Source organism: Polyodon spathula, chromosome 3, assembly GCF_017654505.1.
Source record: "Polyodon spathula isolate WHYD16114869_AA chromosome 3, ASM1765450v1, whole genome shotgun sequence".
In the NCBI taxonomy this organism is placed as follows: Eukaryota; Metazoa; Chordata; class Actinopteri; order Acipenseriformes; family Polyodontidae; genus Polyodon; species Polyodon spathula.
The window spans coordinates 19,267,916-19,282,182 of record NC_054536.1 but is presented as its reverse complement, the minus strand read 5'-3'; the positions used below and the strand labels follow the sequence as shown (position 1 = coordinate 19,282,182).

The 14,267-nt window shown below is 39.1% G+C and overlaps 1 protein-coding gene across 10 annotated transcripts in view; it reads right to left on the bottom strand.

Annotated features, from left to right (window-relative positions):
- The window catches only part of LOC121312817 (microtubule-associated protein 4-like), a 128,506-nt gene extending 114,475 nt beyond the window's left edge, over positions 1-14,031 (bottom strand). For 9 of the 10 annotated variants that reach the window (XM_041244609.1, XM_041244603.1, XM_041244610.1 and 6 more), the window contains exon 1: positions 13,922-14,027. The gene's annotated coding sequence lies outside the window, so the exon portion shown is untranslated. Of the gene's footprint in view, positions 1-13,921 lie in introns of all 10 variants that reach the window. The other variant, XM_041244615.1, reaches the window with a different exon arrangement.
- Between the last annotated feature and the right edge of the window lie 236 nt (positions 14,032-14,267).

Below are 14,267 nucleotides of genomic sequence, written 5' to 3'. Positions count from 1 at the left end.
TTATGTACACAAACCAGTGTGAAGGAACAGATTGCGATTCTCCGTCCCCTTTTATGCTGTCACACATGACCCCTTGGTAAACGAGTGGAACCGCTTCTCCAATCTGCAACTGCCACGTCGTTTCCCTTCCGGGTCAATGCATTATTGCAACGGAGTCAACCTCCTTCCTAGCTGGCTGACTTCCCTTGAACCCTGGATAAGAACTGTCAGGTCAACCCATCTAAGGAACTCTGTTCTCGCTGCTTAGCGCCCTCACAGGTCAGAGGGAGATTTACAACCAAGAATTATTGTATTCCTGTCACAGTCGCCAATAGAAGACATCTCTCCTTATATCCCCAGAATCTGATACTTCTCAAACGTATAGTAAATAATGGCAACTCCCAGGTTCATTACAACCAGATAAGTGGTTCTCCAGATATATGAAGCAGTGTGTGCAGTGTGACATACAGTACGTAGAGTATACAGTAAAAACACAAACTCCTTCACAGGTGAGAATAAACCCTTGATGCACAGGATACAGCGGGCTTACTGTACGTCTGTGGAGTCCTGGAAACAGGGTTTTTACAGGACACAGTTTAATCCAAGACAACTACACTGCTGTATAAAAACAATTACAATAAGGATTTAGGCTCAGATGTGGTGTAATGTAGGATGTATGCCTGTCTGAATTCAGGGAGTGCCCCTCAGATCTAGGAAGGGTGGGCAGAGAGGTTGTACAGCAAAACACTTCTCTGCCCCAAATCACAGGGCATACAAATCACTGGGAGAAACCGTCTAAAACTTCCCTTTGCCAAGACAATGCAGTAACGTGGTGCCAGGTCATGGGAAACAAGATTCAAACATTTTGTTCAAACTGTCAGATACCATCATTGAGAAAGGATGTTTGGTACAGAGTTTAATCCGAAGTGTCCATCTTTGTTAAAGTTTCAATAGTTCATACAATGGTCTCCAAAAAGGTTTTACAAAGCATGATATCCTGCATTGCACTAGGCCGAAGAAATCTGTTTGTTTTCAGTTGGTGTTGCATTTTCACGATCATTTCACCTGGTGGGTGAAATTGACCCCGCCCCATCAATGGCTTCTTTCCTGTCATTAACCAACCAACCGCTTCCGCTGTTGACTGACACGCTTTTAGTCACTAACATGACTCAAAAGACACTGCTGAGATTTCTGGTTTTTCAAATAAATACAAGTCTACTAGTCATTTATGGACAGACACACAACAAATTCTGTCAACCACTAAAAAATGATTAAATCAACTTAATTCTGAGAGCAGAGATTAACCTACGACTAAAATGTGGTTTTAAAAGATTTTTTACATTTTATTCCTTTTTGTGAAGATAAAACAGATTCAGACCTGTCTGCCTGCCTGCCTGCCTGCCTGCCTGGGCTCTCCACACAGCATCCCGATCCCAGGCACACTCTTAGGAGACGCTCAGCTTCTAGGAAGCGTCTGAAGCATGTGGGTTTATTAATACACCAGCACAGGGCTCATCCATCTCCAGAAGGCCGTCTATTCTCTGGGGAGAGAGGTCTGACCAGCACACAGCAGCTGAGCCAAAATGCCCCGTCACTGATGGTGCACTTCCACCCTGCAATAATCATTGATCTGAAAACAGTTCTCAGAGGGTACTCTCCTCTTTCTCTCTCCCAGTGTGCTTGTCTGTCTCACTATCTCCAGCTCTCTCTGTCAGTGAAAAGCATTTACCAGCAACTGCAGGTTTAAAGGTAAACACTAAAAATACATTTTAAAAGTATTTTACTTTTTTTTTTTTTTTTTAAATAAAAAATGTCCCGTTTTACGAAGATATTGCATCAACTTGCCAGTTTCATAATTAATAGCATCTTTATGCTTTGTAAAACCTCATCAATGGATTAAGGAGCAAATACTGAAGAAAAACAAAGATTACTAGAAATAAAATGGCCAATTTAAAATGGGAAATGGAAATGTGTCCGATAAGTTTAAATGAAAATGGTTTAATCTATTAAAACAGCCATATGCTTTGAATGCTACAGTTTTCCACAATCTCACAGTACAATATGAATGATGCTCCTTATTTACAGACCTTCAGTAATACCCAGCAGAATTAAAAAAAAAAAAAAAAAAAAAAAAACGTATCCTGTTGCATTAAGCTAAATTGAGGACTGCCAAGTGCTGATGTTACTGCAAGCCGATGCAGCTGTCACCACTGTGAATGTTTGCTGGGATAGAATGTGGCCTAATTTATTTAGGTAGACTCCTGCCTTCCTACAATAGTTTTGCATCAAGGCTCCCATTGTCAGATAGGAGTTGCAATAAAACACCAGCTGTCCTGGTTAAACACAAAGAACCCTCAATATAGCAGTCCCTTATCTCCCCACTGCAGTGCTAGAGTGAAGTGTCTATCTTCCAATATGTCAAAACACAACAATACTGTACCATGACCATTCAGAACCAGGTCCTAATCTACAGAACTATCAACAGATGTTGGGTCTTCAAAATGAATTTCAATTTCTAACAAGCCCAGTGGATTGAGGGACCACCTTCACAGCACCAGTTAGAGGGGTACCCCTTATAGTTATTTACCACGGTACTTTTGCAAAGTGCTTTTCCCATGGTTATACAATGAATTTACTATACAGGGGTCTAGACTGTGACAGTCTTTTTGTTGTTTGGTGCCATTAACACAAATAGTGCCTCTCGCTAGCTTTTAAGGACCATGATCAAGTCTTTGACTTACTGGGCCGCCACACTGCAGTACAGATTGTTAACACATATCATTGGATAGGGGAGGTGTTGAATTTCACTACTTGCTTTTTTTTTTTTTCTTCATGTGACATCATGAAGACAGGCATTACATTTTCAAAGCGCAGAGACATTTTCAACAAGTAGAAACAAAATATGACACAACAACTTGTTTACAGCTAAGAAAAAAACGGGAACACACTGTAAACCCAATGTTTTTTACATATAGATATATTAGAACATTTATTCTATCTTCTGTGTTTTAAAATCTATATGTTTTTACAACATTTATAAATAGAGAAACAAGTGTATATAAGTAGATACTACTTCATGAACTAAATTTATTAGGTATGTTTGTTTTTTTTCTCTGTATTACTGATAATGGAATTAATATCTTACTGTATTTGTAAATATTTACTTCGAGAAAATAAATTGAGTAGTGTCCACTATTGCTTATAAAGACTCTGAGAATAAGCGTGTATTATGTCATTGCAATCACTCAGGTGAAACAATGTCTTGTAATTTGCCCAAACATCAATATTTTTCAACAAAACTTTCAGGAAATATTGTAAGGTCCCTAGGGTCATGGAACAACAAGTTTTTACACCTGTATCTCTAAGCAGTAATGACCCTGGGTCTGCTGTAACTATGTCCTGGAAGTTTCTGTGACCCAGGATCACCAAGTCAAAGCAGCAGGGATGCCAGAGACTGGTGAATCGTCACCAATCAGGGGCTCTGCTTGCCGCCCGAGTGGTACCAAGTTGCAACATTGTAGACAAAACCAAGGGATGAGATGTTGCAACCATCAGGGGATCGAAAGTGGGAAACTGCGTCTGCTTGGGATTGGTCCCTGGACACAAGGATATGTAGCGGGGAGCTGCTGCTGAGAGGGAGAGACTGAATTGGAAGAAAGAGCACATAAGCAACACCCAAACAGCAAAGAGGAGAAGCGGGACTACAAGAGAGAAAACCCAGAGACTGTACTAGGTGATTGCAGCACACGGCTGAAACAGTGTGGGTTTTCTTTTTACTTTCTTTTCTTGTATTATTTGTCATAGTCTGAGCAGCACTATGCTACTAAACTGCATTTGTACCAATGGCTGGTAAAGCAGCACACTTGACCTGTCCAGTGCAGAGTCCGGTCTTAATAAACTGCTGAATTTGAGAACCTGAAAAGCCCGGTGTGAGTCTGTCTTCATTTCCACAAAATGTTACCATACATATCAATAAGAAAAAAAATACTTAATGTTAAAAAATAAAATAAATAAATAAAATATCGTGTTGAAAAGAAAAAAAGCGAAAAGTTGGTATGGCTTCTGAAGTACTTTATAATGTTCCCCAGTGTTCCATCATTTTCAAGATGCTACTGTAAAAATTGATTTTTAGTGGATTTTTATAGGAAGAGAGTCCAAAAAAAAAAAAAGCCGAAGTCCTGGCAGAGCATCCCACTGAAAAACGCTTGGTCCTAAAGGGTTAAAAAGACTAGCAATACCTCCCACTTTAACTTTTTTTATGTGCAATACGTATGAATCCATGGACACCTTTTAAGCTAGTGTGAGAAAGTCAGTCAGATCGAATATGAAAGACTAAAACGTGTGAGGAATGTGGAGCAGAGTTGAGATGCAGGTACAAAAAACACTGAACAGAAGTGCTGAATGAAGAGTGTGCAGAAAAAAAATAAAATAATTTTAAGTGTCTGAACTTGGAAACGGTTGCATGTGCAACGTGCCATTCAAACGTGCCCCGTAAACTTTAAGAAAAAAAAGGGGTCAAGAATTAAACAAAAAAAAGCAATAGGGAATTGAAAAGGTTATAATAGGTTTGTTTGTTAACTGTGCAGCCTCCAGTAAACCAATGTAGACTTTGCTGGTATAGTACAAAGCCTTAGTTTCGAGTCATGTCGAAAAGAAGGATAACAGATTTGTTCTCTAGTAGTACTGCAAAGACTGCATCTAGAGTAGACAGACCCTGTTTAGTGTTGAAAAAGTAAGAATTTGTTGAAGATAATATTGCCCAGCAGCTTTCTGATTCAGACGATGTACCTCCACAGGCAAAAAAGCAAACACAGCAGTTTAAGAGTTTGTGGCTTCAAGAATTTCCCTGGTTACGTTACAGTAATGAAAAACAGAAAATGTATGGTTTTGCACTAAAGCAGGGCAAGCTGTTTGCAGGGAAGTCTGATTTTATTTCTGGAACTGACCATTAAGAAAGAGACTGTGAAATAGCACAGTGAAAGCAGAAAGCATAAAAATGCTTGAGGCTGCGTTATTGCAAAGTGTACGCCAACCCAGACACCGATAGCCAGAGCAATGGTTCATGCTACTGAAGTGAACGGAGAAAAAAAAAGAAAGAATTACAAATGAAATTCAATGCAGCTTATAGGACTGCAGCAGGAAAACTGCCATTCATTACATGCCACCCTCAGACTGTGCTAATGAGGAAGAATAGTTGGGAAGTACCTAAAACATGACTATGATACAGCATGTGCAGAGTTCACTACAGTCATTGCTGATGAAATAAGAGGGGATTTACAGAAAGGGGTTCACAGTGAAAATTACATTTCCATTCCGACTGACGGAGGGACACATGTAGCTGGGAAAGATAATGTAATGGTGTACTGTAGCAATGGTAGTGAATCGTCTGGTAGGCTTAGCTGAACTAACTCACTATCATACACGAGGAATCTTAAACACAACCAAGAATTTGCTTGGATATGTTGACAATGAATGTTGAGAACTTTAGATTGGTGGCGAGACAAACTTCCGACAGTGCCAGTGTCAATATGGGCACTACAGTGGGGGGGCAGGTGCTCACTTGAAAAGTGAGATTGGATAGCATATTAGATCATTTCACCGCTTGCCCCATAGGCTTGAATTAGCAATGTTAAGTACTCAAAGATTAGTTTCATATGACCTTCTGCAGTTGGTGTGAAAAACATACCATTTCAGTCCAAAATGCAAGCGCAGGTTGAAAGCAATTGGTGCAGGGTTAGGTTGTAGAATTTGGACACCTTTGGCTGTAAAGACACAGCACTGGCTGCCTCACATTTATCGTGCATCGTCTTTTTTTTTTTTATCAATGAAATGACAAGACACTTGCTTCTGGACAGGGAGAATATACTGTTGTGCATCCCCACATGGAGCACCTTGCTTCCACTTCCAAAAAACACAGACATTATGAGGAAGAGCAAAACATGTTGACAGGAAATGGCCTTTGTAGTGTTTTGTCAGTTCTTACAAATTTTACTCTTCAGAGGAGCCAAATCTTAGCCTTATACTCCAAAGAAATAGCCTAAATTCTCCCCAATATGTTGCAGCAATTGAGAGTTGTGTCTTGACAATTAAAAGTGTGAGGGAAAAGCCATTAATTGGCAAACTAGAGACATTTTTGCAGCAAGTGGATTCCCAACCAGAGCCAGATCCACAGCAGTAGGGTCAGTAGGGCAGCAGCAGGGGCAGATCCACCAGCAATACATTCACCAGCATTACATTTCAGGATATTAAACTTAAGGGACCCCCCCTAGACCCATGACATTTAAAATAAAAAAAACGAGACACTGTGGCAATGTGCCCCGCCCCTGTGTGCATTTTTGTGTTATATGTTGTGTGTTTGTGTTAATGTATGTGTATTGTAAAGTGCACAGGGTATAAAGTGGGTTATGAGCATGAGTGTTATAAAGTGTAATTTGTATATAGGCATGAGGATTGCACAAATCACCTCACGTGCAAAGTAAAAGGGTATTGATATGTGAGCACGGGAGTACACATATTAGTTCACGTGTTGGGATTCAAGTGAATAATTGGTAATTGAATCCCAGCACAACTGTATAAATAGATGCACAAAGCACTCACTCGGGGTTGTGTGTTCAGTGAGTGGAGGAGAGTAAAACAAAGTAAAGCTTACCGTGTTTGTTTGTCTGTTCGTCCGCTGTTTGGTTTAGTGTTAATCCGTTTTGTTTGTCTATTTATTTTGGTCTCAAGTGCCATGTGCTGTTTTTGTTCAACATTTGATTTTTTTTGTTTGTTCAACAAACACACTGAGCGCCGCAGCGTCTCAGTTTTCATCCAGCACTGCCTGTCTGCTTGTGTGACTCTTTCTGGCCTGCTCTACAGCCAGCCTGTTCAGACTCGCACTGAAAAAAACCATTGAAATCACAGTTAGGGGGTTTGAGTACAGGTTTGGCATGAGTAAGCTTTTCACTAAGAAGAGGGTTTCAGGAGAACCCCTAATTATTCAGTGTTTTTTAATGTTCTGCCATTAGAAGTCTTACTGAATTGTTATTGTGACGTTTTAGCAAGGAATGGATGCAGTTCAGTTCATGGAGAATGCTTCAAATACTAGTCAAAGGTCAGTTTATGGAGAAATGCTACCAGAGCATGGGAGCAGAGAGGTGTGCTAGCGGAGCGAGGAGTGGCACATGACAATTTTGCTAGGAGCGTGGAGTGGGGCGGGTAAAGTGCCTGAGCGGAACGCGAAAAGCCTCTGGCACCGCTCCCGCGCCAAAAGATGTTTTCAAAAGGTAAAATATTTGACACTGTACATACAAGATACGATCCATAAACTACATCGTTTTTGCGATGTTCTGACAATAATGTTTACCAGTGCTTTCACTATGTTTCATTACACCATATCATTACTCTTTTACTGTGGGGAACCATGGGAAAAGCATGGGAAAACGGCAAAAATAATTTTAAAATGTCGTTTTGATTGACATTTTAAATATCCAATGAGCTGACAAAGAATAATATAGTAACAATATTACAGTAGATATCTGGAGAGACAAAAACAACTAGTCTTTCTTTTAGGTGAGTGGGCTTTATTACTAATAGTGCTGGGACCAACATAGATTTTTTTTTATGTTCTTCCAATATTCTTTCAAAATTATTATTATTATTTTTTTTTTTTTATGAATTAGCTGGAAAACAAAAGTATAACTTGAACTATTTTTAAAAAAAAAACAAAAAAACTCAAATACACCATCAAATTTCTTAATAATAAGAAATACTATTCTGTAAAGTAGAATTTGTTATATATAATATTTGATGAATTTATAAATTCAGTTATTGAATGAATACAAAAATTGTCATTTTGCCACTGATTACATTTCAAGCTGTGTTTGTTTGGATGAATATTCATCCAGCACTAATTGATTACAGTTGAGAGTACATCACAAATACTACCCAGCAGCAGAGACCCGATTTAAAGGTTGATTCAGATATTTTCAGTAACCAGATCTAATACAAGCTGTTTATTTATCTGCCACAAATACAGCATGACATTGTTCTCTAAATGCATGTCAAGCTATTGTTTTGCTGTTTGATTGATTGTCCCAGCATAAACACAAACGCACTGAACCTCTAAGTATGACAGCCACCATATAAAGACATGTCCATAAAACCACTGCACAGCACAAGGAGAAAGCCAGTGTGTGCAGAAGACAGCAGACTGAAAACTCAACACATAAGGCAGATAAACCACAATTCTTTGCTGTGTGCGAGTCTGACTGAATGCTACATTCTACAGTGCAGATATTCAGAAGGTGGTTTATAAATCACAAAACCAAATAGTTAGCTTCACAGGTTTAATATAATTGCAGAGTAGAAGCATTACATAAGTACATCGCTCAGCAGTTGTCAGGTCCCATTATTACGAAACTGAGCTATTTGTGTTTGCTCTTCTAACAAAAATGAAAGTGCAAGTGACATGACATGATAGGGCAAAAGGGAGCCACAACCATGCATGCTGCCTTATAACCAGTTAAAAGGCCACCTTATAATGGCAAGCACTGTAACGATGCTTCAACAAGTCTATATAAAACTACATTTTCCCCCAACTACTGGCTAGCAGGTTGAAACAGTTACGACAGCTTGAAACTGCAATAATGCCAGAATAACCCTTCCCTATGCAGCACTTTCCCCAACCCTAATACAAGTTTTCCTATTTCTGCACTGTATTTTCGCAGTTTTCCTATATTTTTACCACTACTATGCACCTATCATAGTTGATCCTGGTTTGCCATGTTTATTACTATGCTTTACTATAACTGTGCTTTACAATGCTTTCACTAGGCTTTATTACACTGTCATTTGACTATGGGAAACTTTTATAAGGGTAACTTCCCCAATTATTTGCATATATAAACAAATGAAAACTGTCTGTACAGCAGGTTGTTTAATAAATAAACCTGAAACAAAGAACATTATCTTCACACTGTGCTTGGTAATCGCTAAACTTCATTGTGCAAAAGAATATCCCACCTACAGCAAATGCACTGTAGACTAACAATTGTTAATTCTTATTTGAACTGAGTGAATTTAACTGAAATTCTGTATTTTATTGTTTCAACTTATTACGCAGGTATTCGTACTGTATACAGTGAAACAGTGAGAAAACTTAATTCAGGTCATTTGACTGACCTTCATTTAATTTAGTATAGGTTACCAAAATGTGTTGTTTAAGGCAGAATTTCCTAAGCTTTTTTTTTTTTTTGTAAGTAATATTAACTTGTCGATTTTAAACAGTTTACACCACATTTTAGAGATTACAGCAAAGCGTATTTATCTTTTTAAGGGTGGCCTATAACTATGAAGATATGAATGTGGTAATTATGGCGCAGACTGTAAAAGATAGAGACCACAGTTATTTGAAAACACTGATTTTGTTTGTAAATAAAACAGGGATATCAAGAACACAGCACTGCAGCAGCTCTTGAAGTATCCCTATTTTCTTCCAGTCCCAGTCTCTGCATCAACCAAGAACAGCTCCTGCCTTTTCCATAACCTTGGGGCTGATTGTCAAACCTTTTACTCTAAGAGTGAATTATTGTTTTTTTCAACAGGAGAAAAACACCTGTTAAAGTTACAATACTAGAAATAAGCGCAGTAGGTATTTAATTTAAGGCAGTTAAAGTGAGTGAGGTCATTCATTTTTCATTGTAAACTTTTTTTTTTTTTTTAATTGAAGAGTCATTTACAAAGTGTTTTACTCCGAAGTATAAAATCAGTCCTCTTAAATTTGGTTTGGAGGCTTGCTATCATACAGTCTGTTAATAAAAGCACTTTGTAACTCAGCAGAAGTAATGCTGTAGTTGTAGAGCCATCTTACTTACATTGGGAATAAACCTGGATTGAAATTTGACTGTATTGAACAGTGCCTCTCAGATCTGCACTAACTCCTTGTAGGCATATCAAAGAATGAAATAAAATATCAGAGGTGAATACACCCTGGGGAGACGGACTGTCAATGTGATCGCGTCTCTGTCATAAATCTTGGGAACGTGACCAAGCAGAATTCCAGCTGCTCCCCACATTCCCAGCTGCAGTACCCCGCCAGCGGACACATACAAACAGGGAAGAGGTGGGTGTCACTGAATTTATTTAGCCTATAACAGACTAAATTAAGGGATGCCTGACTTGAAGTCTATAAAAACTTACCCTAACCAATACAGAGATGGAAATAAGACCTAACACAAAGCAGTTTGACCCATTCTAGGTTTAATAAGAGCTTGAGCCACAGTGTACAAGTAACAAGCTCAGTTGTGTCATATTACTCATACTAAAACGAGAAATGGATCAAACCACTACCGTATGCAATTCCAGTCTTATTTCCATCCCTGCTTTAAGTGTAATACAGAAACCAGGACCAGAGGAAATTAAGTGGAGATATACAGGGACAAGTTAAGAGACACTTCTTCACACAGAAACTCGTGAGGGTATGGAATTGGTTACCCAGTCATGTTTTTGAGGCAGAGTCATTGGGATCCTTTAAGAGCTAACTTGAAAAAAAATTTATATTGATCTAGGAACCAGACAAGCATAGATGGGTTGAATGGCCTCCTCTTGTTCGTAAATGTTCTTATGTAAACACAATTCCTTTTAATATGTTTGTTCTTAGGTCGGCAGGTACTCGTGGTAAAAATGTGGTCATTACAAAACACGAAATGATACTTGACAAAGTTCTGAGATTAAACTGCTACCATGAACTGGACGAGCACTGATGGACTGAATGGCCTCCACTTCTTTGTGCATTTTCTTATGTTCATACTTTAAAAGCCTCATTTACTATCAGCTCAATGACACAGCATGAAATCTGCAAAACTTCTAAAAGGAAAAAAAAACAAAAAAAAAACAGTTTTGCATCTTGCAATCAACCGCTTGATTTGAGAACATTTGTAAGTGACAGTTATTAAGCCAGCTGGTCAACTGGCATTTTACCCCAGTAGACTCTTACCGCATAGGCGCCTAACCCATGGGACAGAAGGGGGGGTCAAACTATATATTTTCTACGTATTTCACATTGTTGTGTTTGGCATTGGTTTGCTTTAAAATCTTTAAATAAAATATAAAAATGGAAAAGTATTCAGAGGATGTGCCACATTTATAAACTATCACAATAAATTCTCCCTACACGCACATATTGGTTTGACCCAAGGTCTGCACTGTGGCTAACGTTAGCCAACAGTAAGAAAAACGTTGGTTACATTATTTTTTTCCATAAAAAATGTGTAACTTAGATTTTCTTTGCCGATATTAATGTTCAGCTTTCATATGGAAACGTGTGAACTTACTAATAATTTTAACTCACATTTGTTTATAAACTTTTAGTTATATTATGTCCCTGAATGACAAAAAAATTTAGAAATAAATGCCGATTGATAAAAAGGGCGACTCAATATTTATCAATGTAGCTCACTGAAGTATATCAACCACTCCATTGGTCCGGGGCAGGTAAATTTCACATGTTGGCGCATCAATTTTTCTGTATTTATTTATTTTGGTGCCTAAGGATGCAGGACGTGTTGGAGCGGCCGAACACAACTGTATTCTTGTTAACATATGAGCAGTGTACGGTTGCTATGCACTGCCTCTAACACTGCCATGAGTCGGATGTGTGAGGGCTGGTGTTTAGTGTTTCAACCAATTTGCACTAAGCATTGCAATGTGGGGGCGGGGGCTTATCGTTTCAACCTATCACCACCAAGCATTGCCATGCTACAGGGAGCGTTTACTTTCCGAAAGTCTCGTAGCAGCTGGTTTCGCTGTAATAATTGAGCTCGGCAATGTCTGATGACAAATGTGAAAAACTGTAGCATCCAGCACTACATTTAAAACAAAGGCGAGCAAGGAATAGTTTAACTGTGGACATACATATGTCAATATATCTATCCACAAACAAGCCGTATAACATTTTGTACATTTTACTGTTTGTTTGTCTCTTACTTCCCTTTAATAAGAAGCATGTTGGAATTACAGGTTCTGTACAGCATTGTGCAGATATGCCACTGGAACTGGGTCTGCCATTTGGTGCTACTTGTGTTTGTACTCAATAAATGCTTGAATATATTATATATTTTATGCTGAGCACTTGTCCAATTTTGTGGGTTTACTATTACAAAAACTGTAGCTGAAGACTGAACAGTGCAAATGAGGATTAACAGACCTTCTTAGCAAAAAAGAATGTTGTCCCGCTCCACTCTGCGTTTCTTCTTCAGCTCTGCCCCCCCCCCAATAAAGTTAGGCACCCTTGCCTTACAGTACAACCTGACACAACCAATCAAGTGCCACATCTGTGGAAATCTGTACTGCCGTACACACATCAAAACCAGCACAAACGGCTCCCTCAGCCCACCAAGCTGGCTCAAATCATTCCGACACAAAGCAGAATGGAAAACTCAGACCGCCACTGTTTTTGCCATGGATCTCCTGGGGTCTGTTCCACAAAACTGTCAGAGAAACCCTTTGAGGACCTGGGGCCCGTTACACAAAACACTGTCAGAGGAACCCTTTGAGGACCTGGGGCCTGTTGCATAAAACACTGTCAGAGGAACCCTTTGAGGACCTGGGGCCTGTTGCATAAAACACTGTCAGAGGAACCCTTTGAGGACCTGGGGCCTGTTGCATAAAACACTGTCAGCTGGGTTCACAGACCCCGGTTAGAACTCATTTTGGATGATGCAATTTCACATTAGGTAAGGTAGCCCAGGGTTGATGCTACTTTAATCAAGGTCTGTGAAACCAGCCATGTAATTATAAGCGGCCTGAATCAGAAATACCTGTTTAAAAGTCTGTCTTTAGCAGACAGATTTGGGCGGGGGTTTTGTAAGGTCAAACCCTCAACCATCCCAAAGATAATCGATGAAGGTTCCAGAGTGTGTTTGTTTTTGTTTTTTTTTTACCATAGGTTGGTAGTCATGGCTTGAAACTTGTAATTGTCTAATGAAAAGTCAACCCTTCATAGGCAGCTTGCCACTTGAGTCACTCCAAACATGTAAACCGAAGAAGCACCTCATCAGGCTCTATGTTATTAGTTGTACAGGTCACAATTTGCAGCGCCTACAAGTGCTTATTGTTAAGGCAACCAAACTACTGAAAGAAAAATTTGAAAATCTGTATGGCACAGCATTCATGCCAAGCCTCGCCCACTAGGAGCGAGATACTCATTTTAAGTACTGTACTTATTTTTTTGCCTGTTTTTTTTACCCCTTACAGAAAGGAAATGACAATGCATTTTATTGCCATCGTGAGGATACAGAAAAGTCCTGTTTTATCCTAGAAGAAAACGGGCGGGATTAACAGTATCCTGGTTTTGCGACAAGAGCAAAAGGTTAAACTATACTGCGGGTTTATCACAATGGCAGTATCTACCAAAGTAATACACTGCAAGGTGTAGGTATTGCATTATCTAGAATTATACAATCCGTAATAAACACATACATACAATGTTAATGGATGTAGTATTTTCTGTTGTTTGCGTTGAAGATACATGGCGTAAATTACCGGTATGTATAGACAGAACTTTTGAAAGATGACACCATTTTAATGTGTGCTAAATTCCAATACATAGTTTACTAAAGTCTGATCACCGCTCATCACAAAATAAACGGCAGTAACGAGAATAGTATAACAACAAAACACAATCAGTGCGTTTCAGTCCCAACTGTAATAAACCCTTAAATATGCACTTTCGCTTTCTCGTATTCTATTCCCACTATTTTCACGGCATCTGCACAGTGGTGCGATACTGTGCGATTTAACTATTCTTTGTGTACAAAAACACAAGTTTTATGTACAAACATCAGAGTCATTATACCTTCCTTATCCACCTTTATAACCCTGGGTGTAGGACTGACTGCAGTACTATTAATCTTTTGACGTATCGATACTGTAATAAAATGAAGAAAATAAATCAGCGACTCACCCCTCTGCGAATATTTTGCGTGTTTATTTACTGTTTTTTGTTTTTTTCTGTTGTAACTTTTCCACCTTCCAAAGCTTTGCCACTGCGGGTTTTTTTTGGGGGGGGGGGGGATACTGTAACTGTGGACCAGACCACAAACCCCGCCTCTAGTACACCCTGTTTTCATCACTGCCAATCGGTACTGCAAATTCGTGACTGACAGGCTTCTAAACCCTATCATCTAATAAGAAACGTAACTTTTACAACTAGTTCCTCCAATTGCAACTCGGGGACCACGCCTACCAACGACTTTCCTTCTGTCACTGTCCGTCTGCGAACTGGATAGAACTCACACTGTGATTGACGT